Below are 25141 nucleotides of genomic sequence, written 5' to 3'. Positions count from 1 at the left end.
ACACTGAATGTGGGGTTTGATGTTTACAGCCTCCTTGGTATAAAACGTCAGCGCTTCTCCTGCTAGTGGCTTGGGGGTAGAAAGGCTATCATGGCATAATAAACCCTAGACCACTCTGGATACCTCCAAACACTGTCCCTAGAAGAGGAAAAACCATTTCTATGGCTGAAGAAAAGAAAAGAAAAGAAAAGAAAAGAAAAGAAAAGAAAAGAAAGAGAGAGAGAGAGAGAGGGAGGGAGGGAGAGAGAGGAGGGAGGAAGGAAGGAAGGAAGGAAGGAAGAAAGAAAGAAAGAAAGAAAGAAAGAAAGAAAGAAAGAGAGGAAGGAAGGAAGGAAGGAAGGAAGAAAGAAAGAAAGAAAGAAAGAAAGAAAGAAAGAAAGAAAGAAAGAAAGAAGAAAAGCCCTAATAACAATTCTCCCTAGTCCATGAAACTTCGAGTGTAGACAGGAAGCTAGTTTTGCTATCTATCCCATTCTTCCTCCATTTTGGGAAGCCTGCCCTCCATAAGCCTGAAACATTCTTACAAGTATTTAGCTCGTTAGGGGAGGCCCTTTAGGGAGCCAGAGGGAAAGAACACTCAGTACACAAGAAGGACAAACATCAATATGGCAACTCCTTATCTAAGACTACACTGTTTTCCAAGGCCCGCTCAAGCTGCTTTGTGACAAGGCTCAGCTGTATCTTTAGAAGAAGAAAGCCAAGATAATGGGAACTGTGGCGGACTTGTTGGAAGCAAAAGCCTGCTGTGTTACAAGCCACAGTCACAGTCTGAACTGCATTCAGTGTGGTATGTCGGTTTAGACAAACTTGAAACATGTATCCGGGACTACAGGTAATCCTCCTACAAAGGAGGAGGAGGAAGAAGAGGAAGAGGAGGAGGAGGAAGAGGAAGAGGAGGAGGAGGAAGAGGAAGAGGAGGAGGAGGAAGAGGAGGAGGAGGAGGAGGAGGAGGAGGAGGAGGAGGAGGAGGAGGAGGAGGAGGAGGAGGCCCAGCAGCATCTGACTCTGAAGCCCCCTGTGGATGTCCCGTTTGCATTTCAATGCAAAGTCTGCCATGTCAACACTGGGAAATTGAACCCAAAATCATTAGTTTCTGCCATCGATCATGTTTGCAGCTTAGCTCAAGGAAGGAAAGGCACATCAAAGTCAAGGATCTTGATCTGTGGTTCGAAGGACACCACTGTCTAAGCAATCCCCAGAGAGGACTGCAAGAATAAGGCTGCAGACTTGATCCCTTGCTTAGGGAGGAGTGGCTGGAGACCAATCACAGGTACATCTTCATAGGGTACTTGCCTATTAAGCACAACACAAACCCTGAGTTGAATCCCTGGCACCGCCCAGAACCGATGTGTCCATGTGTAAATGTGAGCCCAGCACTCAGGAGGTGGAGGCAGGAGGATCAGAATGTCAAACAGTGAGTCAGAGGGCAGCTGGGCTACAGGGGAGACCATGTCTCAAAAACAGAAAATGCTAAAACGTAAAGAGCAAAGGAAGGTACAGTGAGCAAGAGTGTCCCATCCTTGGCAAGGAGGTTCCCTCCTCTACCCAGGCCTTCCCTGGTGTGAAAAGCAGGGGTTGTGCATAGAAGAGATCCCTCCCCGGGGTCAGGGGGGCCCAAGGGAAGTCAACTAGCCTCTCATAGGTTCAGTCTCATCAGTGGAAAGAGGGTAGTGCTACTTAACCTTTCTCACAGGGAGGGCATCAGAAGGAAACTAAAAAGCACTTTGGAAAACATCAGAGAGAGTCGTTAGTGCTCTCAGCCCCTGAGCTTCGCTGCTGTGAAGTGTGTGCATTGTTTCCCTTGGCACGCCTCTCGGAGAAACAGCAGCTCACTACGATTTGGGCAGACACACTACACACCTTTCTTCGTGGTGCTGATATACTCACTCCTTAGCATGTAAAGATTGAGCCCCTCCCTCAAATGCCCTGGAGAAGCTGCTGTGTCCAAACTTAGTCAACAGCAGCATGCAGGGCGGGTGGAGTCCTTTGAAGGGGAGACCCACTACACTGCCAAGTTTCAAAGGAAGAAAGGGATATTATTATAGTCGTGAACCTTCTCGGAGGTGAATTCCACATGAGACTTCTGTCCCCAGTCACACTGAACATCATTTTTTCGCCTTCTGGAGGTTAGACTCAACAGTCAGGTACATCCCTTGAATCTGCACATATAGTGCACCTGAGGGTGGTGGTGGGGGATGGGGCTCATGCAAGGCAAGTTTTGCCAATGTGGCTTATTGGTTTGCTAGTGGGAGGGGTTAAGAGAGGTTTCTGACTGCAGCAAGAGAAAAGGGGTTTATCCCAAAACTAAAGTGGCAACTGCAGCCCATCTCCCTGAAGTGTGGAGCTTGGTGCTCCAACCTGGCAAGAAAGGAGGACAGCTTCTTGGACAACAGGAAGCAGAGGATGCCCTGGTTGGTGACTTCCTGTGCCCCCAGAGATCAGATCAAATACTCTAACTTCAAAGAGAGCCACTCTGAATTCACTGGACTGCCACACTCAATCAAGGCAGGCTCTGAGTTCTAAAAGAAATCCTTCCTCATCCTCACCACAAGGGGAGGGAGGGTTAAGAAGGCTCTGGAAAAGAGAAGAGCCCCCTTTCACCCAAATCGCCAATGTTAGCAGATTTGTTTTAAAACGCCTTATGTTAGCAGGAGTCTTGAAGTCTATGCCTGCTGCCCTCACCACCACCCCCCTCACTCATCCCCTTACCCTCCCAACACACACACAGACCTGCAATGTCAAGACTCAATTCCACTCACACCATCCCATCCTGGATTGTAAGAAGCTATCAGGCAATGGTCGAAGCCATTTAGAAGTAACGATAGGTGTTCACGATACGTCACTTAATAAAAAGCTACAGCTGGTTTTTAAAATATCTCATTTTTGTTAATATAGAGAGAGGAGTGTGTAGGTTAACACATGTATACACAGGCTCAGAAAGAAAGGTCAGGAGCTCATCATTAAAATATCAACCACCACTGGGTCACCTCTTGGAGGCTTCTGGCTGTTAATGCTTATCTTACCAAAACCCAAGGATACAGGCTATGTCCGACTTCCCAGACAAGAAACAAGAACAGAAGAGATTAAAGCAAGGGCCCACAGTGGTGATCTGTAGTTCACCTAGTCCACCTTGTAAGGCGGATTGAGATCCAGGCCACCTTCTCAGACAGCTGCTGGTACTTTGGGAGATCTCGCCATTTTTGTATGCATCTGCTTTTCCTACAGTAAACACGTATTTTTTTTTTAAAAAAAAAAAACAGAAAAACAGTTGTCTTTATTTTCAGTATAATCAAATATGTTAATGAAAAAACTGTGATTATTCTAGAAGCAACAAAACCACAAGCGGAACACCTGGGGTTCTGTCACTCCTGAGGACTTAGCTTTCAGAAGTGCTGTCCATTCACTCACTGCGGGGTAACTGGAGTGTCAGCTGGGCGCCAGCAGACACTCAGCCACATTGTTCCAACTCCTTTCCTACTCATTCTCAAAAAACTAGCAACATTTTTCTGGGGGGGAGGGGAGTGCTCGGCGCTCATTACTGGATAATGAGTAGGCAGCAGGGCAGAGTGATCACTTTGTAGTCAGACTGACCCATGCTTCAACTGTCTGCTCCCAGCCAGCTACCTGACTTCCTGTGAGTCACATGACTTGGACGTGGTCTACTTCTGTGTCCATAAAAAACAAGAATGTTCCCACCTATTCACAGGGTCATTCTAAGAGCCTGACAAATTACCATTTGTTAAAGCTGATGCCACCTTAGAATTTATAATGTATTACTTTATTACAAAGTTCCAGGTACTTGACTTAAACATTTGCTCAGTAAACTAAAGTCACTGTCCATGGCTATGCTCCCTGGGAATGCATTATTCAGGCAGAACTTCCCTCAGCCTTACTGCTGTTAATAAACAACTCAGCATGTGATGACAAGAACGAAGCTGTAGGTGTTGCTGAAGGGAGCTGGATATAGGGTGAACAGTTGGTAGTTGCTAAAATATCCATCTTGAGCACAGAACTTGGGTCTAAAGCTAAACGGAGGAGTGGGTGTATGGCTTAGCACGCCCCATTCGCACTATCGCTAAAGGAGCCCGCTCCCCCATAAGAACAGAGAGGAAGATAATAAGGGAAAAGGGAGTCGTCCAGCAGGAAAACTCAACCCCACATCTAGTTCTCAGGGCTCAGAGGCAAAGGAGCAGCAAGTGCTGATGGGACCGAGTCCCAGGTGCAGCCAGCACCACCACTGTGCTGTGTGTCCCACCCCTGCTTCTAAGAGTTTGAATGTGGGAGGTGGAGGGCAGATGGAAGGCAGGTGGGGGGCAGGTGGAGAGATGGCTCAACAGTTCAGAGCACTGGCCACTCTTTGAGAGGACCCAAGTTCAATTCTCAGCAACTCACAGATGTCTGTAACTCCATTTCTAGGGAATCTGCTACAAACATACATGCAATAAAAGTAAATAATTAAAAAAAAAGAGTTTGGATGTGTCCAAGTCCTTGACAACCAGGTTAGTTGATTAATAGAAGCACTAATTAAATTCTACTTTGTCAATCCACCACCACCTTCATACAGCCTTTCTCTTAAAGACTGAGCCAGGCACCTCCCCAACACTGTTTAAACCCAAGTTTCTAAAATTTATATATTTCCATGTCCCTTGCTCCTCCTCTATGGCCCCAGCTTTTAAAAATGTTAATATCCTTAAATTAACCAGCAATATGCTCAAGAGCTTAACTCATCTAAAAGATGTCTGAAACGCCCATCAGTGCACCTGGAAGATACTTCTAGAGTGGGGGAAACATGATCAGGTAGCTTTGGGGATTTTATTGTTGTGTTATATGTTAACAACGTGATCTGTGTCTAAGGCTGGCCTTGAGCTCCCTACATAGTCAAAACTAATCCTGAGTTTCTGGTCCTGAGATTACAAGTACTATCTGCCAGACTTATGCAGCCCTGAGACCCAAACCCAGGCGGTCAGGCATGCTTCACAAGCACTCAGTCAACGGGGGTGCATTCCTGCCCACCACGTATCTCTATAAAAAGGAACAGGAGGAGAAGACTGGAGCAGAGAGGAGAGGAAGCCAGGAGAGCTGGAAATCAGACTTTGACCTGAGTTTACCGACATATTTAGCCCCCTCTAGAGCTACCAGGGTTCTGCCCCTTTATAGACCAGATATAACTTCCTACAGATGGGCAGTGAAGCCCATACCACCCTCCCCCCCTTCGCAGACTTTAGAGAGAGAAAGGAAGGCCAGAAACAGCACCAACTGACAAAGCACTAGCAACAAAGAAACAAAGCACCCCACAGTGGCATCCAGAACCCTCCCGCTCGCTTGCCCCTCTGCTGCTCGGGGACAGCTCCTGCCTGCCCCATAGCGATCAGAGACCAGCTATGATAGTCCCAGGCTGGGAGGCAGCGTCTCATTTGATTAGACTTATACAACTTACCATACTGTTGGTCCAGTCCCTCTCCATTGACCCTACAACCATCAGGAAAATGCGTTACTCATTACATGTGTTAAGAATACCACAGGGCAGTGGTGGTGCATCCCTTTAGTTCCAGCACTCGGGAAGCAGAGGCAGGGGGATCTCTGTAAATTTGAGACCAGCCTGTTCTACAGAGTGAGTCCCAGGACAGCCAGGGCTACACAGAGAAACCTCTACTAGAAACACAAAACAGAACAAAACAAAACAAAACAGAAAACAAACACTGATTATGTGGACCATCCCCTAGATAGAGTTAAGACTCACCTGTATCACAGCAAATGGGGACGGCTGGCAAGAAAGCCTGTGACTCAGAAGAGGCAGGCTAATCCTGGAGCCTTCTGCCTACTCCCTCAGACTCTGGGTGGACAGGAGTCATGTGCTAAGGACACTGCCAGGTGGCAAGTGGCCAGGCCAGCAGAGCTGTCTTGTCAGGGAAAGGAAGTGCTCTCTGGGCAGGAGGCCAGGAGTGGCTCCATTCAGCAGCCTCCAGACTGAAGCGCCCTTCCTGTCTCCTACTCATCTCAGGGCCCCTTCCTTACCTCCTCAAGAGTAAGCCAGAAATCCAGCGGTAGCATCTAGAAGCTTCTTCCTGCTGCTTCCCACGGCCCTGACCCACCACTCTCTCCCCAGGGATAGTACAAGGGTCCAAGCAAAGACACCCGATTTGGGGAAAAAAAAAAAAAAAAAAAAAACCTCCAGGCAGGGTTCAGGACAGGCAGTGAGGCAGTGAAATCCAACTGGGGACTGCAAGGGTTAATCATTTGCCCATCTTCATCAGCAATCAAATCAAAGAGTTAACAGTCCAATGGCTTCTTGGAGGAGGATGTTCTCAGAGGCCTGCATCTTTACTGACCAGCTCACAGGGCAATAAGTCAGACACCTTACTGGACAGGCAATGTCTGTGGTGAACAAGAAGCAGCTTCGTCACCCTCTTCCCATGTGTCACATTCAAAGAGGGCAATGGACCCAGACCTTGGCTGGCTTTCACAGACCACCCAGCCCTCAGTGCCAGAGTCCCGAGTGGCAGGCTGCTGAGCGAAGTGGACCTTAGTTCCAGACAGAGAACAGCAAAACATGCCTGCCACTAAGTACTGACCACTCTCCAGACAGAAGCCAGAGTAATCTGGTTTCTGATCTGTAGTTACTGCCCTTTCACCCATGTGCTCACACATGTGCATGTGTGCGAGAGCGCGTGCACCCCAGACAAACACAGAAAACCGCACAACGTCCTTAGGAGCATTCCTGGCCGTTACCTCAGACAGGACCCCTTAGCGAGCGCAGCCTGTCACACCTGCCAAGCCTCCACCATGTGACCACTGCACAAACCCCTGTAGACAAAGTAAGAATTAGTGGGATGCAGAGACAGATGGAATGAAAGTTCAGATGAGAAGCTGGACAAGCACACCTTAATTCCAGCATTTGGAGGGCTGAGGCAGGAGGCCAGCCTGGACTACCCAGTGAGACCCTGACTCAAGATGAAACCGTTCACCATGCTCATGCAGACATCTGTCCATCCATAGGCTCTGTTTTACTGAGTAGAACCGTCTACCTGATGTACAGAAACTCTACTCTGTCCTCAGGAGGCTCTGCCCACACCTGCTTAGCAACTGGCTTCTCTGTGCAATGTGTTTCACGGACTCGAGGACCTTGAAAATCTCTTCAACTTTTATGAGAACAAATAGAGGCTGTGAAAGAGCAATGGCGGTGGCTAGAGACAAACAGGCAGAAAGTTAGAAGAGGTAGGTCCCAAATCTCTGTCTCCTGACTGATCCCGCCAACAACCTTTACATCCCTTTAATACAAAATACCACTTAAAAACAGACAGCCAGGGCCAGGCGTGGCAGCACACTCCTATGACCTTGCCATGGGTAGGCTGAGTCAGGGGGATTGAGATTTTTTTTTTTTTTGTTCTTTTTTTCGGAGCTGGGGACCGAACCCAGGGCCTTGCGCTTCCTAGGCAAGCACTCTACCGCTGAGCTAAATCCCCAGCCCCGGGGATTGAGATTTTTAAGGCCAGCCGACATAGCAAGACACACTCCCACCCGATCTCCCTAAAAAGGAGAGTTGAGGTTAATCTATGACATAGTCTGGCCCTCCTAAGCCCCACACTATATTAGTCAGGGTTTTTCCAAAGACAACTGAGCCAGTAGGAAGTATGTATATTTAGAAAGAGATTTATAATAAAGAGTTAGCTTCTGCAGTTCTGGAGGCTGACAGTTTCAAACTCTACCCTGGAGAGCAGACACCAAAAGAGATGGGATGGAAATATCCTCCTTGCTCAGAAGATCAGACTTTTGATCCACTTAGGCTTTTAACTGGCAGGAGGAGACACACCCACACGGCAAATGCTACTCTGCTTTCTTCAAAGTCCACTGTCTTAGATGTCAACCACATCTAAACCCACCTTCATGGAGTGACTGCAAAGTATTACGGCAAATATAGGAAACCTAAAGAAATAAAACATAAATTGTATGTATTTGTTACACACACACACACAAATTCGGCAGCAAGCACCTTTACCTGCTGAGGCATATCAACAGCCCCTAAAAAAAAGCAATCTCACAGAAATATCCATAAATGTTTGATTATGTACATTGCACCTCGTGGCCCAGACAAACTGACACATAAGTTTAGCCACCACACCCACGCTGGCTCAAAAGCAATCTCAAATAATCCCTTCACGCTTCAGATTTACCCCTAAAAGCATCGGTTTTGTCATGAAAGCCACAATATAGACTTGGATCCAGTTTCTGTGTCGTGTGATAAAGAGGACGAGGAGGAAGATTCCTAAAGATCCCCAGTCAGGCCTGGTAGCACAGGCCTGTAAGCCCAACATGACAGAGGCTGAGTGAGAAAATATGGCTAGAGTAGGCTACGTAGTGAGTGCCAGGCTAGACCACGGAGCAAGACTCTGTTACGAAACTAACAAAAATCCTCCAAGTGGGGGAAAGCTTCCTAGACACGCGTAAGCTATACACAGCGGAAAGAGACACAGTTAATCACTAATCTTGCTTAAGGAAGAAGAGACCTGGAATGTAGGAGGGAGGGTGTGTGTCTGATGTGCTCATAAACAGCCTTGTTCTGGAAGTACTGATGGGGGGTGGGGGGCTCTGTGTGACGGTTTCTGGGAGGGGTCAAGTGATCTCAGCAAGTCTTTCCAACTCTAAATGATTCTGTGACCCTGTTTCCCCTGGAATGAGTAGTCTTTAGAGAAATGCTCTTCATAGGAAAGGAGAGGGGGTGCGGGCCAAAGACTTTGAGGCAGACACTCTGTCACCCAGCTTTCCATGTAGATTCAACAGGAAAAACTGCCATTCCCGTCTCTGCCCAAAATAACTGCCTGGCGTTACTGACAAGGAGTGGCTGGCATGTTCCGCTCAGAGCATTTCAGCTGGGTAAGTGACACCTCTGTGTGTAACCAGCTAGGGTAGGATCCAATGAGTGGGAAACGGGGAAATGCAAAGCTACCGGAGATCTAAATGTTCCTGCCTCATCGTGTCTTAAAACTCCAGAGCTAGACTGATTTAAAGGAGAACAAAACAAAACAAAGCCCTTGCATACACTTTAAAACACTTTAAAAACGTAACTCACTCTTATTTCCTTAAAAATAAGAGGATCCATAAAACCCAGATCATAAGAAACTGCCTAAGACACGTGATCCAGTTTCTTTACCAAGAGAACAGTGACAGAAACAGCAAGGAAAAAAAATATAAAAAGCAGAAAGGAGGGCGGGAAGTCCAAAGGTCAAAACCCAAGTAATAAATCAACCAACCTCAACATACGTACTTAAAGAACCCCAACTCAAAACAGCACACTACAAAAGTAAATTCTAAGCTGTTGGGCAAGGTACACAGAGCGACAGGGGAATTAAAAATCCAAGGCCAGCCTTAGCTACACAGTGAGGCAAATTATGAGGTAATTGTGAAACTCTGATTGGCTGTCTGATGTCGAGAACTGTTCATCTTCATGATGCTGGTATTTGGATCAGTTTACAGAGTCCTTCACTATCAGTATATTTACAGATGAGGTGATAGCATCTGGAATTTGCTTCAACACAATTCCAAGGAAGAGAGGATTAGAGAGGTGCAGATGACATAGGAAAAGTCATATATCAACCATTGCTAAAATGTTGTAGATCTACCACATTCCACTCTACCTGCGTTTGCATTTGTTAAACAGAAAACCTGCTTTTACCCATAGGTCAGTGCTGCGGTCAACCTTCGCCAGTGACGCTTCTCTCTGCAGTGGGCAGCAGTTAACGCAGACTCACAATAGATTATAGTGCTGAGTGCCTCAAGACCCAGCCCCCAAAGCTCAGGGAACACTGAAGAAGAGGGGTGGAGAGGATGTAAGAACCATCATAAAGCATCTTATCATTAAGATAATTCAGAAATGGACCACAGTGGTTTGGAGAAGATGGGGAACGATTTTAGCATTATGTTTGCCAAGATATCTGGTTGAAAATAATAGTAGCTCATCCAAATCCAGGCAAAGGTACCAGCAGCTTCAAATGGGATAGAGAAGGAAGGATCAAGGATGCGTAAACAGCAAACATTGTCCACGAACACACAACCAAGTGGCAGACAGGAGCCTAAATCCCTGCCATAGCAACTTTTGCTCCAATCTCTCTTGCTCCAACACCCAAGGCGACCAGTGTACTTTGCTAATCGCACTAGCAATCTGTGTCTCTGAGCACCACGAACGTGTCTGCTTTTCACTCCCTACTCTGTGTGTGGTGTAATGGGCGCCCTCGGAGAAGAAAGCCACCCCTGACTCGATAACATACTACCTCTCTGGGATATACCTAATTTACATATTTGGCGCTGGAATTTGTAGCTTGTTAGCTGCTTGATAGGACAATGAGTCAATTCACACTAATCAACTCGTAATCTGCCCAACACATGGATCCTTTCTTAGGCAATCTCCATCCCTGGCGTAGGGAAAAGATTTAAAGCCTTACCAAAGTCACCGACCCATTCCTAAAATATCTTCAAAGTGTTAGCCAAGTCATCTACCTGCAAATGAGACCCTGGAGTACCTGGTCAAGGGGGAGTACCTGGTCAAGGGGGAGTACCTGGTCAAGGGGGAGTACCTGGTCAAGGGGGAGTACCTGGTCAAGGGGGAGTACCTGGTCAAGGGGGAGATTCTTGTTTTAATATTTATTTTTATTATTCTTTAATTATGTACATATGTGTGTCTGTGTGAGGCATGTACAGGGGCCCACAGAACCCAGAAAAAACGAGGTGGCCTTCCTACAGCTGAAATTACAGGCAGCTGTAAGTCGCCCAAGGCTGGCATGGGAGCCCAATTCAGGTCTTCTGCAAGAACTTTAAGAGCTCTTAACTGAACCATCTCTCCAGCCCCTAGAGGGGGCTTATAAGAACTACACAAAACCCTCCAAGACACAAGACCATAAACTAGAAGATGTGTCTAGACCAAGAATCCAGGCCATCTAATCTTCAATGAACAATTCCTCGGATTCAGAATCTTGGTATCTCTTTGCTTCTGTTTTAATAGCATTCCCCTCCCTATCTGGAGGCTCTGGAGAAGTAAGCTGAGTGGCAAAGCAGGTAACTAGAGTAACATTTTGCTGAAGAGACTATATTCATTGATAATGAGAAAATCTGCTGCATTTTATATGCTTGAGAGAGGCAAGACGGACAGACAGACAGGCAGGCAGGTAGGCAGGCACAGAGAGAGAAACATTATTTCCCAGAGAAGAAAATGAGGCCCAATGAATATTTAAGTTCTTTGTTTGTACACACAAAGGTAGACAGAGCACGGAGACAGCCATCCAGAGTCACATGGTTCTTTTACAATCTGTTCTGCATCTGATTCTCTCCTGACCCCGTCACCCTCATGGTTTGGTGCTGTAGCTACAGGAACCACGTTTTGGGGGCAGCACCTTCCTTCTTCCTATTTCATGTTCTCTTCCAGACCTCAGCCGACTTCTACTGTTATGGTCCTATTATAATTAGGACTAACTCGCCTCTTCAAAACTAAAAAATAACCTTAAAGGTTTCATCCGACGGTCTCCAACAAACCAGGTTTTGGATTGCCTATGGTTTTCACTCAGGAAACAAAGCATCCTGTTGACTTAGTTGTTTGAATTAACATTGACTTAAAGAAATATTATGGTCAACACTGAATAGCACTAAGCCTTTTGTGTAACTATGTGAAAGAAAAGTGGGGGTTAGAAATGACTACAGATGATAGATAGATCATAGATATGTAGACAGTTCTGGCTATACCATCTTCAGCTATCTTTCCCCCTCCATGCTGGTGATTGAACTTAGGGTTCCATCTGTGCTAGTCAAGTGCCTCAAACTACAAACTCAGCCCCATCAAAAAAAAAAAAGTCATTATTTCCATTGAAACTATGAACGCTTCTCATTGAAAGGAGCTAGCTACTTCCTAATCCTGCAGTGTCATTTGCCTAAAGCCAGTCGTTAAACTTTACTGCACTTCTTCCTAAAGCATCATTTGTTTTCTTTCCAAAAACAAACCTTGCAGACGCCTCACTGGGAAATGAATCGAGGCACAGGGTCACAGTTACCATCACCACACACCCTTGTTCCTCAGGAGCCTGGGTGTTCAGGTGTGAGCTGGCTTGGCACATGGCAGCAGCAATTCTCCTCTTTTCTGGTGCCACCGTCACTGCACTAGACACACACTAGATACGCACACCGACAAGCCACAGTAGAATCAACCCTAAAACATGCTTCCCACTGTTCTGTTCAGGAACCCCTAACGGACACTAGCAGAGAGGCAGACTCAAAGGGCTCAGTGACAGAGATCAAGACTCTACCTCGTGCCTAGAATCCCAGGAAAGGTATACTGTGCCTGCTCGTGCCGTCCTTTCCAAAACGCACAAGAATCTCTCTCGCTTCCTGCCCACATGCAGTGGTCAGAACTCAGACCTCTGAGCAGACTGACTGCAGAAACCTAACCTCTAACGATAACCAGGAGCAGGTTGGTAGGCAAGTGCTCCTCCACCGAGCCACGTCCCCAGGCAGCCCTCCTGGAGCCCTCTGAGCCTCCATTTGTTTCATTTATAAAATAGGGGGACGAAATTTAACGTAATCTATGGAATTATTGTTAATGGCTCACACAGAATTATCTCATTGATTTTTATTTCACTCTGACTGCATCTTGCTTTATTTTGGAAAAGCTTTATTATTTCCCTAACCAAAGCCACATAGATAAGACCTCATATATTTAGTAGTGTGTTACCAGTGTGCAAATGGGGAAAAATACGTTTCTAGGCCAACGTGGCTGCTAATTTCTATATTATGCAAACTTCACAGAGTAGACCCGGCTTTTGGAGGTAACTTCCCTCATCTTATTCTGCCTAACATTTGTTTGTAATTATGGGCATATGAGGAACTGACTAGGGATCTAGTTCCGTGGTAGAATAGTTGCCTACCAAGTAAAGAACACTGGGGGGTGGGGGTTGATCCTCAGGGTCACTACAAATATGTGAATTGTACACATAATAAATATATAATGATTCATACCTACCTGGTGGCCCTCCCTTTCCCTGCTGCCTCTCAAGTAGCTGTAAGTTCTTTGGGTAAAAAGTTGGGTTTTATTCACTTTGATGATTCTCCCATGTGAGTTCTCAAATGTTCCTTGAAACATATAAAATTCTGTGTAATCATTTCACTACCTCTGCCTCAAAAGGAAGAACTAAGAAAAAAACTAGGGAATCCAGAGACCTGGCCAAGATCACATCAAGTAAAATGGAGGCATGAAAACGACTTGTTTTTTTTTTTTTTTCAAAACAAACACATTTAGGGTTTTGTTTTGTTTTGTTTTGTTTTTGTTTTTGCTTTCAGAGACAGACTCTCACTATGTAGTCCTGGCTACCCTGGAATCACTCTGTAGACCATGCTGGCCTCACACTCACAGAGATCCACCTGCCTCTGCCTCCCAAGTGCTGAAAATCAAGACATGTGCCACTATACCCAGCTAACTTGCCACTCTCAACCAGATCCAATAACCCATCAGCACCAGGAGCTGCCCAACCATCCCACTACAGAGGTAGTCATGGCAGAATAGTAGTTAACTTCATACACTGACAGAATTGTCCCAGAAAGGAAGTCTGCGCGCCACTTGGTTGACTCTTGTTTATATCAGATGGGCCAGCATAGATCTGTCTTCTATTCTAGCTGTGCAAAAGGAAAAAAAATGAGAGAGAAGGAAGGAAGGAAGGAAGGAAGGAAGGAAGGAAGGAAGGAAGGAAGGAAGGAAAAATATAGAAAAACAGAAGAAAGGAAAATGAAAGCAGTCCAGTGTGTTTGTGCTCTTCATGGAAAGCACCCCAACAATCCCCAGCCCTCTCAAGCCAGCTGCTTCTCTCTCACCGATGACCATGACAGATAGGAAAAACAATAGCAGAAATCTGAAAAGGGATGAGAAAAGACCAAAACTGAACCTTCCCAGAGCAATGATGAGAGTAAAGAAGATGCTGGAGGAGGAAGAGGGAAGGGCACCATGCAAACACCAAGAGGCACCTGCATGTGCTGCCAAGAGTGTCTACGTGAAGGGAAGTCATTCTGACAGGTGTCTTGTTTTCCTTACTACAATTAGAAAAGTATAGATTTCCTAATTTCTCATGGTCCTGTGTCCACCCATCAACCACGAAAATCCCTTTCCTAAGGGTCTACAGTTAAGTTCTAATGACAGAGGTGCCTGGGGTGATATAGAGGTTAGTGGTGAAGGGGCAGCAACCACACACTCTTAAAGAAGTGTGAAAAGTTTGCAGGGCATAGGAAGTAGTGACTAGGAATAACCAACAGACCACCAACTCAATCGATAAACCCAAGTGCCTATTGGGAAGTAGGAAGATGGAAACAAGGTTCCTAGAGTCATGCACCAGCTGCTTACAATCCACTGACATTGTTATTGCTGCCACGGCTGCTGCTGCTTCTTCCTTTTCTTCTTCTTCCCCCTCCTCCTCCCCCTGCTCCTCCTCATCTTCCTCCTCCTCTGATCATTTTGCCTGCATTGCCCTCTCAGGTCAGAAGAGGGTACCTGATACCCTGGAACTGGAGTCACAGTGTGAGCTAACATGAACTGAATTTGGGTCCTCTGTAAGAACACTAAATACTCTTAATTGCTAAGTCATCCTTCCAGACCCTCATTTTCAAAATCAAAAATGAGCAGGAGACAGACATTTCTTCAAGATCAGCTCATGGGTTTGCCTCCTGTTTCTAGGATAAAGCAAGTTTTGTATCTGGCACACGCACAACCCCAGAGGAGAAAACAGATCGTGGATGTTCAGATATAAATATTGACACAGGTACAGATATATCAAAACAATGAGATAAGCATAGACTTGGAGAAAATATTTGCAAAAATGTATCTGATAAAGGCCTGCCACCCAAAATACACAGAGTAATCGATCTTACTACTCAACAATAGGTCTGAGGAGATGGCTCCACCCATAACATCCTTGCTCCACAAACACAAGTACCTGGGTTCAGTACCCAGATCCATATAAAAAGCCCAGGGGCTGGAATGCTCCCATAATTAAAACATTGCTGAGGCAGACACCAGGATAGTTTTCTGCTGAAAGATGACATTTCCCAGCTTCTCGTGTGAACTACAGAAGCTACCCCATAAGGAGCCCCATCCCATCTTCCTCTGTGCGCATTTAGGCCATCGGTACATGCGAGTGATGCCCCTGGCAGGTAATAAACTTGGTCCAGTCTAAGGTCAGACCAAGCCTCCCTTTCTTTATACTTACCATCTCTCTATAGCGGCCTTTTAAGAATGCAGCATATGGTTACATTATTATGTCCAATATACAACGGCGTAACATTGTAAAAGGATCAGGGTCTCAGAGTCTGCACCACAAGTGAAGTGTCTCAAACCAGAGAGAGGCATGTAACAATCACTCTACCCTCAATGTCTCCTGAACTGATTTACAAGGATGCTGTGGACAGAAGAATTTGCTACCCAAGCCTACCATCTGACTGGTATTCAACCTGCCTTGGCCCTTTACCCTAACGTTCAATTCTTCCTCTTAGCAGAAGCTAATTCCTAACTCTAACTCTATACATCTATACGCTATAGATGTATAGATGTCTATACTCTATACTCTAACCATCCATGCCCCCTCACTAAAGGAAGATGCCAGACTCTCTGTCAGCAAACTCACAGCTTGGGAAAGTTATACAGAATATTCTAGAGGTGTCTTTCTATCAGAAGAGTCAACAAATGACTCTACTAAATGACGGTCCGAGCTCTTAGAGCCTTCAGAAGGAGATGACTTAGAGCAGTGGTTCTCAGCCTTCCTAATGCTGTCACCCTTTAATACAGGCCCTCATGTGGCAGTGATCCCCCAACCATAAAATTACCTTATTGCAACTTCATAACTGTTATTTTGTTACTGTTATGAACTGAAGCGTAAATAACTTCTATGCAATCCGTATGGCATTGGGACCCACAGGTTGAGAACTACAGATGTTAGATGAAGGAGGTTCTCTCCAGCCGGAGTTCCCCTGTAGCGCGCTGAGAATATAGCCTAGTCTGTGCCCAGAGAGAGCTCCAAGCCCAGAGCCCACCACTTAAAGTCTACAAGGAGTATTCAGGCCTTGACAGTGAAACTTGGGGATGTTTTCTAAGAAATTCCAAAAGCCAGTATCTGTTAAGGCTCACTTAATTTTGTTATCTTGCTTTACAACAAACCAACCTATTGTTTTAAATAGAATCATGTTAAGAAATATGTTTAATGCTGTCAGTATGCAGTCACCCAGAGATCCATCCATCTGCGGATGAGGTAAAGAACTGACTTTGTTAATTCAGTCTGTGGTATAAATTATTTATTACAGATCTGACACGACCGGCTGCTTTCATGTTTCATCTGTCGGCTGAGTGTGTGGAGTGAGAACGTAGAGATTTTTAATGGTTCTGGTAACAGGGTTAATTTTAAAAAACTTGGTGACGTGTTCGGTTACTGACATGGCCATCGCTGACTAGGGTAGTAGCTGAGGATGCTCAGGGGTGTTCTAAAGAGGTGCCTGCCCGCTGTAGAGAAAACAAGGCAGTCGCTGTCTCTGCGAGGATTGGAAAGTAAAAACCATTTCTTTTGGGGGAAATTGTCTCTTGGGATATATATATAGCAATTCGATGTTAAGAAAAATAAGTATTGTCACGTTTTCAAACACTAGAGATGGTCATTAAGGGAACAGTCCCAGGTTTTAAAATGTTTACCTTATCAAATGGTTTCTAACCAAATATTTCGTTCTTTCTTTTTTTTTTTTTAGTTTTTTTTAAAGATTTATTCATTTATTATATATAAGTACACTGTAGCTGTCTTCAGACACACCAGAAGAGGGAATCGGATCTCTTTACAGATGGTTGTGAGCCACCATGTGGTTGCTGGGAATTGAACTCATGACCTCTGGAAGAGCAGTCGGGTGCTCTTAACCACTGAGCCATCTCTCCAGCCCATTTCGTTCTTTCTTAAGACACTGGTTTTGTTCAATCAACAGTAGTTTGTATTGTTACTATGTAAAGCACGCATACAAAGTTCATCATATGTGAAAGCCAGGAGCCACTCAAGACATTCTGTTCAGATCCACTCCTTGGATGCTGACTTTAACTGACTCCTTTTACAGGGCTTCCAGGTGCGTTCTCTATGCAGGAGTCTGGTGTAACGACAGCTGATTACAGTGACCTTTTCCTCCTACAGAACTCGGGTCCATGGTCCAGCCAGTTGTACCAGTGCATGTAACTCCTGTTAGTCTTGGTGTAAAAGCTTTCCTCAGGTTCCTTTGTTTCTTAATGTCCCCCCACAAAGCTGCACACTTACAACTTCTGACTTACATTCTGATTTTTACCAACTGTTCAGTTTTATCATGGCCCATTGGATGGCCCCTCTTCTGAGATACTCTAAGTGCTGCTCCTCTTCACTGTTCTGTCAGCCTCCAAGCAGTTCGAGATGCAGACATCCTAAATAGCAGTTGGGGTGACTTGGGCCATGGATCATTGCACTTTATCCCTCTTCCTGCTGCTCTGCCCATTGTTTGGGGGACTCACAGCTGAAGCAGCTGGACTGAAGCCTCCTTTCCATCAATTAACCTATCAGTCTCACCGGCTCAGACTGGCTTAATGTCCTTCAGGACCAGAAGGATTGCTTGCCTGCCACAGTGATCCAAGATGAAAAAGAACTGGCCTGACTGCGAGATGCGATTTGTGTCCTCTCCACTAACAATGTGGCTTCCACACCGGCAAATCCTGTTTGAGATGGACACAGGGACCATGAAAAGGTCAACCCCAAGCCGCCTCCTATGTCTGGGCTTCTGGTTCCCTACTACCCCAGCTCCTCCCCTGGGTCACTTCTTTCCCTTTTATTACCCTCACCCATGGATGGGTTTTTACCCTGCCTTTTAAATGATTTACTTATGGAACCTCAACCTACATCCAAACAAAATGTCCCAGGTGAGCTCTTCCAAAACTCTCCTCACCTTACGACAGCTCCATTTGCCCCTGATACATCTGCAAAAAGATCTTTTAGACATTATGGAGAAACCCTGGCCAAAAAGAACTATCATCTCTTTCACCCCTGATCAGATACAATTCTTTATATTCCTCTTCTATTTCCTCTGTCCCTCCCTGCTACTTCAGCTCCTCATTTCAGTGCAACAGTCCTGGCAATGGGACCAGTCACAGTCACCTGGAATCAACCCTATGCCCACTTTCAATGGTCCACCTCCAGTCCTCCGTATCACTCAACAGTCCCAGAATACCTCAGTTTTAACTTGGTAACCAAATCAAATGCTTATGGCTCTCTGATTATTTTGCAAGTCTCTACAGGAATGCAGGTCGGCAACAGTGTGATCTATTGCAGCTGATTTACTTAAGACCACCCGTCCCCCATTGCTATGTGACCAGAGGACCCCTTCTTCAGTGGACCCAGAACTACAGGCTCCAACAAAGGACTACACTTCCCAGCTTCCCCTGTGGCTTCTCAAGTGTAACAAATGTATCAAGCTGGTACAGGATGCTGAGGGGGGGGGGGCTGAGAAAGGGTGAGGGAAGGAGGCACATGGAGACTCTGAACCGTCTGTTCAACTCTCCTGTGGACCTAAAAACCTGAAATTCTCTCCCTTCTAGTTGCTGACTATTTTGTTTTTCCATCATACTTGGGAACCTTGATTTTAAAAAAAAAATCACATTTTCCTTTTGGGCCTTTATTTTTATTAAAAAAAACTCTAAAAATGTCTATTTTTAAAACATTATGTATGGCTGCATACATGATTATTTCCTAGCTCAGACAGTGTATGAGCATTTGTTCCTCCCCACATTTCCTTGTACGAAGTTGGTGGTAATACCATCATACTAGGCAAGAATCAAAAAGTAGTGGTTGGTGATTTAGCTCAGTGGTAGAGCGCTTGCCTAGGAAGTGCAAGGCCCTGGATTCGGTCCCCAGCTCCGAAAAAAAAGAAAAGAAAAAAAAAAGAATTCAAAAAGTAATATTTTTTAAACATTTTTAATAGATTTTAAAATAATAAATACTTCAAATATTTGAAACATAATATGTGTTTAATAAATATTCGATCGATAACTATATGTGAGACACACCATACACTACCATTGTTTAGGTTCTGGGTTGCTAGAGTAGGTATGGTGGAGCAGTCTCTCCTCCTAGGTGGACCAGGCTGCCAGCCGCCATGATGGAACCTTTCCTCTGGCAAGCAGCTTCTGGGGTAGCTGTGCCTAATGACACACAAGTCAGGTTCTGTGCATTCACAGGCCGGGGTGGCCTTTCTTCAAGAATGCATATTACGTACTTGTGGCCTTCTGATACCGTGGTTAGGACCCTGCCATAAAGTACAAGGCAGCAATCATTCTTTCTGGAGTTATTTCTAAGAAATAAATGTCCCACTTTGGATTCAGGCCATTTGCTGTCACGTGGCTAGCACACGTTGCTTGATGCTTGATGAGGGAACATTAGTTATTGTTTTGTTTTTCTATCACTCTTGGGAACGTTGGTAAGATAATAAATAAATAAATAAATAAATAAATAAATAAATAAATAAATCGCATTTTCTTCCTGAGCCTTTTTGGTAATCCCTCGGCAGATAGTAATAAAGATTTCTAACAATGGCAGGTGCTTCACCCCAGCCTTTCTCTTTTCTATTTCCTGCCCTGCTGGCACCAGGGAACCCCTCTAGTTTTCTTAGCTGTACAGTAAAAAGGCCTTTCCTAGATCTAGTGAGAGTGGGCAGGCCAGCTGAAGCAGGAGCCCCACCTGACATCATTAACTCCCAAATCATTCTTGTTAGTGCGAGCACAGAAAACAGCGTGCCACAGCTCTGCCCAGCACCCTGCCAGTCAGTTCCATTGAAAGAAACCTGAACAATAAGAAAATCAACTTCTCTCTGGTCCTCCTTCTACAACAGAGGCCAACTGTTGACACGAAAATGTTTTGTGCCTCCATTTTACCCATGACTTGCCATGACCAGAGTTCTGAAAGTCCATCACATGCCATGCTGTGTTCTGGACACACAGTCCCCATCATGTGCTCTGCTAAGTTCTCATGAAGGAGGCAACAGAACCTAGGCATCTCAGGCAGAGCAAGAGCTGACAGACAGCCTGAGGACGGCATGGCACGATCAAGCCAACCAACACAGAAGATAAGAGATTTAGCCTGTAGAGGACAGAAAACAAATTCAGACGGCTGGAAGAAAAAAAAGAAGAAGAATTCTCGGCACGTTTCTGTGCCCAAAGGCTCTACAGATTCTAAATTTGATCTTTCCAACTGATAGCCATAGGAAATTAAAAGCATGAAAAAATGGTTTTGTTATTGTTTTGTTTTTAATAAAAAACTGTGCTTCTCAGAATGAGAACCAGTAGGATGATTTTAGAAGCCCATCAATATTCCTGGCAGGCAACCTGAAAATGTGGAGGGCTGTGGAGGCAGAAAAGGCAGCCGCCTGGCAATTCCCTCCCATGGAAAGCAGTTCTGAAAGCTGTGGTCAACAGAACTACATTCCAACACATCTCCAGATCGGAATCTGGGGCTGCAGGCAAGTTTCTTGATGTTTCTATGGCCTCTGGTGTCCTCATTTTTAGAATGGAGATAATGTCAGTTATCAGATGAAGTAAGGCAATGCAATATCTAGTTTATTCTGTGTACGTGCATGGGTACACATACACAAGTGCACACACACACAGATGCACACTGACAGGTGCACATACAGGTACACACACACAGATGCACACTGACAAGTGCACATACAGGTACACACACACAGGTTCACACACAGGTGTACACACACAGGTGCACATACACAGGTCCACACACAGATGCACACACAGGTGCACACACAGGTGTACACACAGGTGAACACACAGATGCACACACAGGTGCATACACACAGATGCACACACACAGGTGCACACACAGGTGTACACATACAGGTGAACACACAGGTGCACACACACAGGTGCACATGAATACATGTGACTATGCAGGCCACAGGACAGTCTTGGTTGTTATTACTCAGGTGCAGTCCACCTTTTTATCAGCCAGATCTCCCAGTAACCTGGACTTATCAAGTACACTAGTCTGGCTGGCTTCATGGATTCTCCTGTCTCTATCTCCCCGGGGCTGGGATTACATGTGCATGTCACCATGCCTGGTTTTTTTTTTTCTTACATGCATTCTGGGGATCAGATTGATGTCCTCGTACCCACAAAGCAAGCACTGTACCAACTAAGGCATGCATTTCCCCAGCCCCGAATCTCTTAGTGTAATCATTGATATATATCCCATGATGTATCCAGTAAGCAGTGACAGCTATAAACCAAGCAAGCAGGGAAAATACTCAATTGCTTGTCAATGAAAAAAATGTTAAATTGGAAGGAAATAGAGTTTGAGTGCTTTTGTGTGCTATGTTTTGACCCTAGCAGACAGCTTAGGCTGTAAGAAGGAGGAGGCATGTTCAGGGTCTGACTCGGTTGCAAAGAGCAGGACTCCAACACTTCAACAACTGAGAACAAAAATCACCTCCTCCCATGTGGACTTATAAAAATGCCTGACTATGCACTTGCACGAATCCATTCCATATGTTGCTAGGGTTTAAAAACATTCGGGTTAGCAAGGAAGCTCAAAAACATGATGCTCATGAATATCTTTTAGTAGACACCATGACAAACATTTTTAGACCCTCTTAAACCAGGAGAAAGGAAAGGTTTTGGTATGAAACAGAGGTTTTATTTTCCCGGTCTCAGTGAGTCCTCACACGTCCATGAAAAGGGCTCCAAAGCTTCACTGTGGAAACCAAGTAAGAGATAGGATGAGCTGGACGTGAGCTGGGCACAGAGCTCTGTTGGTGAAGGGCTGACCAAGCTTGTATACACCGAGGTTGGGTCTCCAGTCAGGCATAAAGTGAGGTGTCCTGAAACACACCTCTAATCCTAGCATTCATGAGATGGAAACAAGAAGGATGGGGGCCATAGAGCCTTTCAGTCATCCTTGGTTACACAATGAGTTGGAAGCTAGCCTGGGCTACATGAGACCTGATCTATAAATAAATAAAGATGTGTGTGTGTGTGTGTGTGTGTGTGTGTGTGTGTGTGTGATTTTGTTGATTTCATTTATTTACAAACTTCAAATTAAACATCCTTTGTGCATCTGCTAGTAATAGAGCATCGGGCAGAAAAAGTCATGGTCTTCAAGGAGTTTATAATTCAAAGGAGAAGAAGATGAACACACTCTCATAATGGAGACACAGGGAGAGGTGTCACCAAAATTCAAAATACCACGAGGAAAAGCTTGATACTAACTAGGAATTCTTTTTATTTTTTTAAGAATTATTTATTTTACAAATATGAATACACAGTCCCTGTCTTCAGACACACCAAAAGAGGGTATTGAATCCCATTACAGATGGTTGTGAGCCACCATGCATTGCTGGGAATTGAACTCAGGACCTATGGAAGAGGAGTCAGTGCTGTTAACCTCTGAGCCATCTCTCCAACCCCACTAGGAGTTCTTGAAAGGTTCCTATGAGGGAGTTAGGGATTGGGACAAAACTGAGAGGCAGCACAGGAATGTGCTACAGGCATGTGGCTTGACCTGAGTAACTAATGCTCAAGAGCGTGTGTTGCATCTTGGGATGAAAGCTGTTTGGTGCAAGGACCAGTAGAAAATGTTGCTATGATGGAGACAAGGCCAGGCACTGGCTATGTGCAGAACTCTAAATGCCAGATGAAGTTATTAACCTTTGCCAATTACATTAACAGTAAATAGCATGTTGTACACCCAGAAACCCACCCAGATGAAGAGAAGAAAGGGAAAGCAATGAGCTAGAGTGACTGTTTCAAATGGCATGCAAGGCACCTCCAAGGGGCGCGACCTGGACTCCTTCATGCACTGTGGCTTTCTGTGTTACCCCTTGGGAAACAGACAAGCGCTTTGCTTGTCTTACTAGAACCAACTTCTACTCCTTCTCCTTCCTTTCCGAGGACACTCAAAATTAGGCAGACACGTAAGTAGATTCTAGAGAAATCCAAAGAGCTCTTGGCAAGAGGAAAGGGAAATGTTCTGCAAATCCATCAGCCTCAGACACACAGCCTCCAGTGAGATCACCCCAGTCCCTTAGCTTAGCTGTGCCTTTGAGAGTGCTGACTTCGTGTCACTCACTGCTTAGTTCCACTAGGTTTTGAATGCCATCATGTGTTTCTCCCGAGTGACCTGGAAGGCAGCCTGACTTTCACCGTATCTTGGTTCAATCTCAGGTCACGTCATTGTCTCTTGGGCTGACAATTTCTCCCCTAAAGATCCAACCTCCTGCATGCAGGGCCAGTGTGTGCAACTGGGGACTTTTTCCAATGCAGACACTCTTTCTTCATTTCATCCTAACACTGGCTGCCTGGACAATTGCAGTTAGTTCATTCCAACTCAGTTCACATGTCTTCTCTAACTAACAATGCCAGTGAGAACCCCTCCTCCCCCTACAAGCCATTTATCCAGAGTCCAGAGCATCCCTCTCCCCCATGAGCCTTAATCCCCCTCCCTAGTCAAGAGGCATTCCTTTGGTTTTAAAGTATATTATGTTTCCTTAAGAGAAGGGATGCACACTTTACCCATGGAAGAGCAGAAAGGCATCAGAGGCAGGTGAATTCCCTTACAGGAGTCACACTCCCGCTGCGCCTGCGTTCAAACTTGCCACTTGTCCACAGCAGCTCACAAAGACCATGAACTCGCCAGCCGTTGCCGCATTTACCACAACGGTCTCTTGGGAAGAGACCCACAGTATGGGAATGCTGACAGCCAACAGAGCCTGACTCAACAGGCAGGATTACAGCACTAAATTAAATTATGCCTCATTCGCATGTGGAGGGTAGCTGATTCACTGCCGGGGGATGAGGGGCGTCGTTAAAAAAAAGGTTAAATCATGGGAAGTCCCAGAGGAAGTCTTAAAGTCCCATTCTGAGGCCTGCTATTGTGTGCTCTGGCTGTAAGGTACACCCAGGGCCCCTGTCTCACTGTTCCCCTTCACCATCCCTCATGCTAACATATGCCTCACCCCAGGCCACCTGAGCCTCAATAAGCCCTCCGGCTGCAAGCACCAGCTCTGTCCACCACCACCTGCCCAAGACCAGCCAATGTGGACATTTGTGGCTGAGGAATTCTAGCAAAACCAGATAACGACCCCTCCTGGGCCACGAGCCGCTAGCACAGCCTTCCTCACACCGGTCCTCATTGTACCTTTCGCCCAGTCCGATCGCAACCCTCAAGCGGCAATCGGAGTCCGGCAGACAGAAGGGAGAAGCAGGGAACAGATACACATCTCACAAGGGCCAAAACGAACCTGCTGCCCCTCGCAAAGTCCCCACCTTCACTGCCTGCCTCACAGTGGGTCTGGGGGCACTGACTTAGCAGGCAAAGGGAGAACGATCTAAGCCGGTGCACCGCTGCACACAAAGCCCTTCACCTTCTGCTTGTCTTGCAAGCTCCTCCCTGGGTTTGGTCTCCCAAGGTCTCTGATGCCCCTTTCGGTGGTCTGTGGGACGGTCCGACTCGCTCTGGCAGCGCAGTCTCAGCCTCCTCCTCCCCGCCCCTCGCCACAGAGACCAAAAGAGCTCAACCGGGCTATAGGACACGAGGGCTCCCCGGGCGTCCTTGGTTCCTGAGCCCACAGGGTGGCGGACCACGGTCCGGTGTGCGAAGGACAGCTTCGCGCGGTAGCTCAGCCACAGCGCACATCCCAGCCCCGAGGTGATCAGCTCAGGTCCCCAGCTCCCCATCCCCGAAGCTGGCGCGCCCAGCCGCCGCGGCGCTCCTACCTGTGATGCGCCGGGCGACTCTTGAGCGCACTGCCCAAGCCTGGCGCCCGCGCGTCTGCCCGATGCGGCGGCGATGGGGCCGCGGGCTGGCACTCGGGCTGGCTGCCCACTGCCTTCTCGCTGGGGCTTCCTGTGGGGCTGGACAAAGGACATTTCCTGGGAGGAGCAGGGAATGTTCCCAGCATGCCTCGATTTGTAGTTCACCGGGACTTCCTGCTACTGCAGCAACAACGGGGGGCACCTACTAGGACCCCAGAACTGGAGGAGGGGCACTCGCTGTATCCCTGGACACTGTCCGGTTGTAGCAGCGCGTGGCCAATGGCCCACCCGCCGCCGCCACTTGATAGAGTGCGGTCC

At 46.2% G+C, this 25141-nt stretch overlaps 1 protein-coding gene across 2 annotated transcripts in view; it reads right to left on the bottom strand.

Annotated features, from left to right (window-relative positions):
* The window catches only part of Zfp697 (zinc finger protein 697), a 33012-nt gene extending 8094 nt beyond the window's left edge, over window positions 1-24918 (bottom strand). The window contains 1 exon segment of one of the 2 annotated variants that reach the window (NM_001412549.1): window positions 24785-24918. The gene's annotated coding sequence lies outside the window, so the exon portion shown is untranslated. 2 annotated transcript variants of the gene reach the window in all.
* Between the last annotated feature and the right edge of the window lie 223 nt (window positions 24919-25141).

Source organism: Rattus norvegicus, chromosome 2 (assembly GCF_021556685.1).
Source record: "Rattus norvegicus strain SHRSP/BbbUtx chromosome 2, alternate assembly SHRSP_T2T, whole genome shotgun sequence".
NCBI classification, from domain to species: domain Eukaryota; kingdom Metazoa; phylum Chordata; class Mammalia; order Rodentia; family Muridae; genus Rattus; species Rattus norvegicus.
Note: the sequence above shows the minus strand (reverse complement) of the source record. Positions and strands in the feature narration are given on the sequence as shown.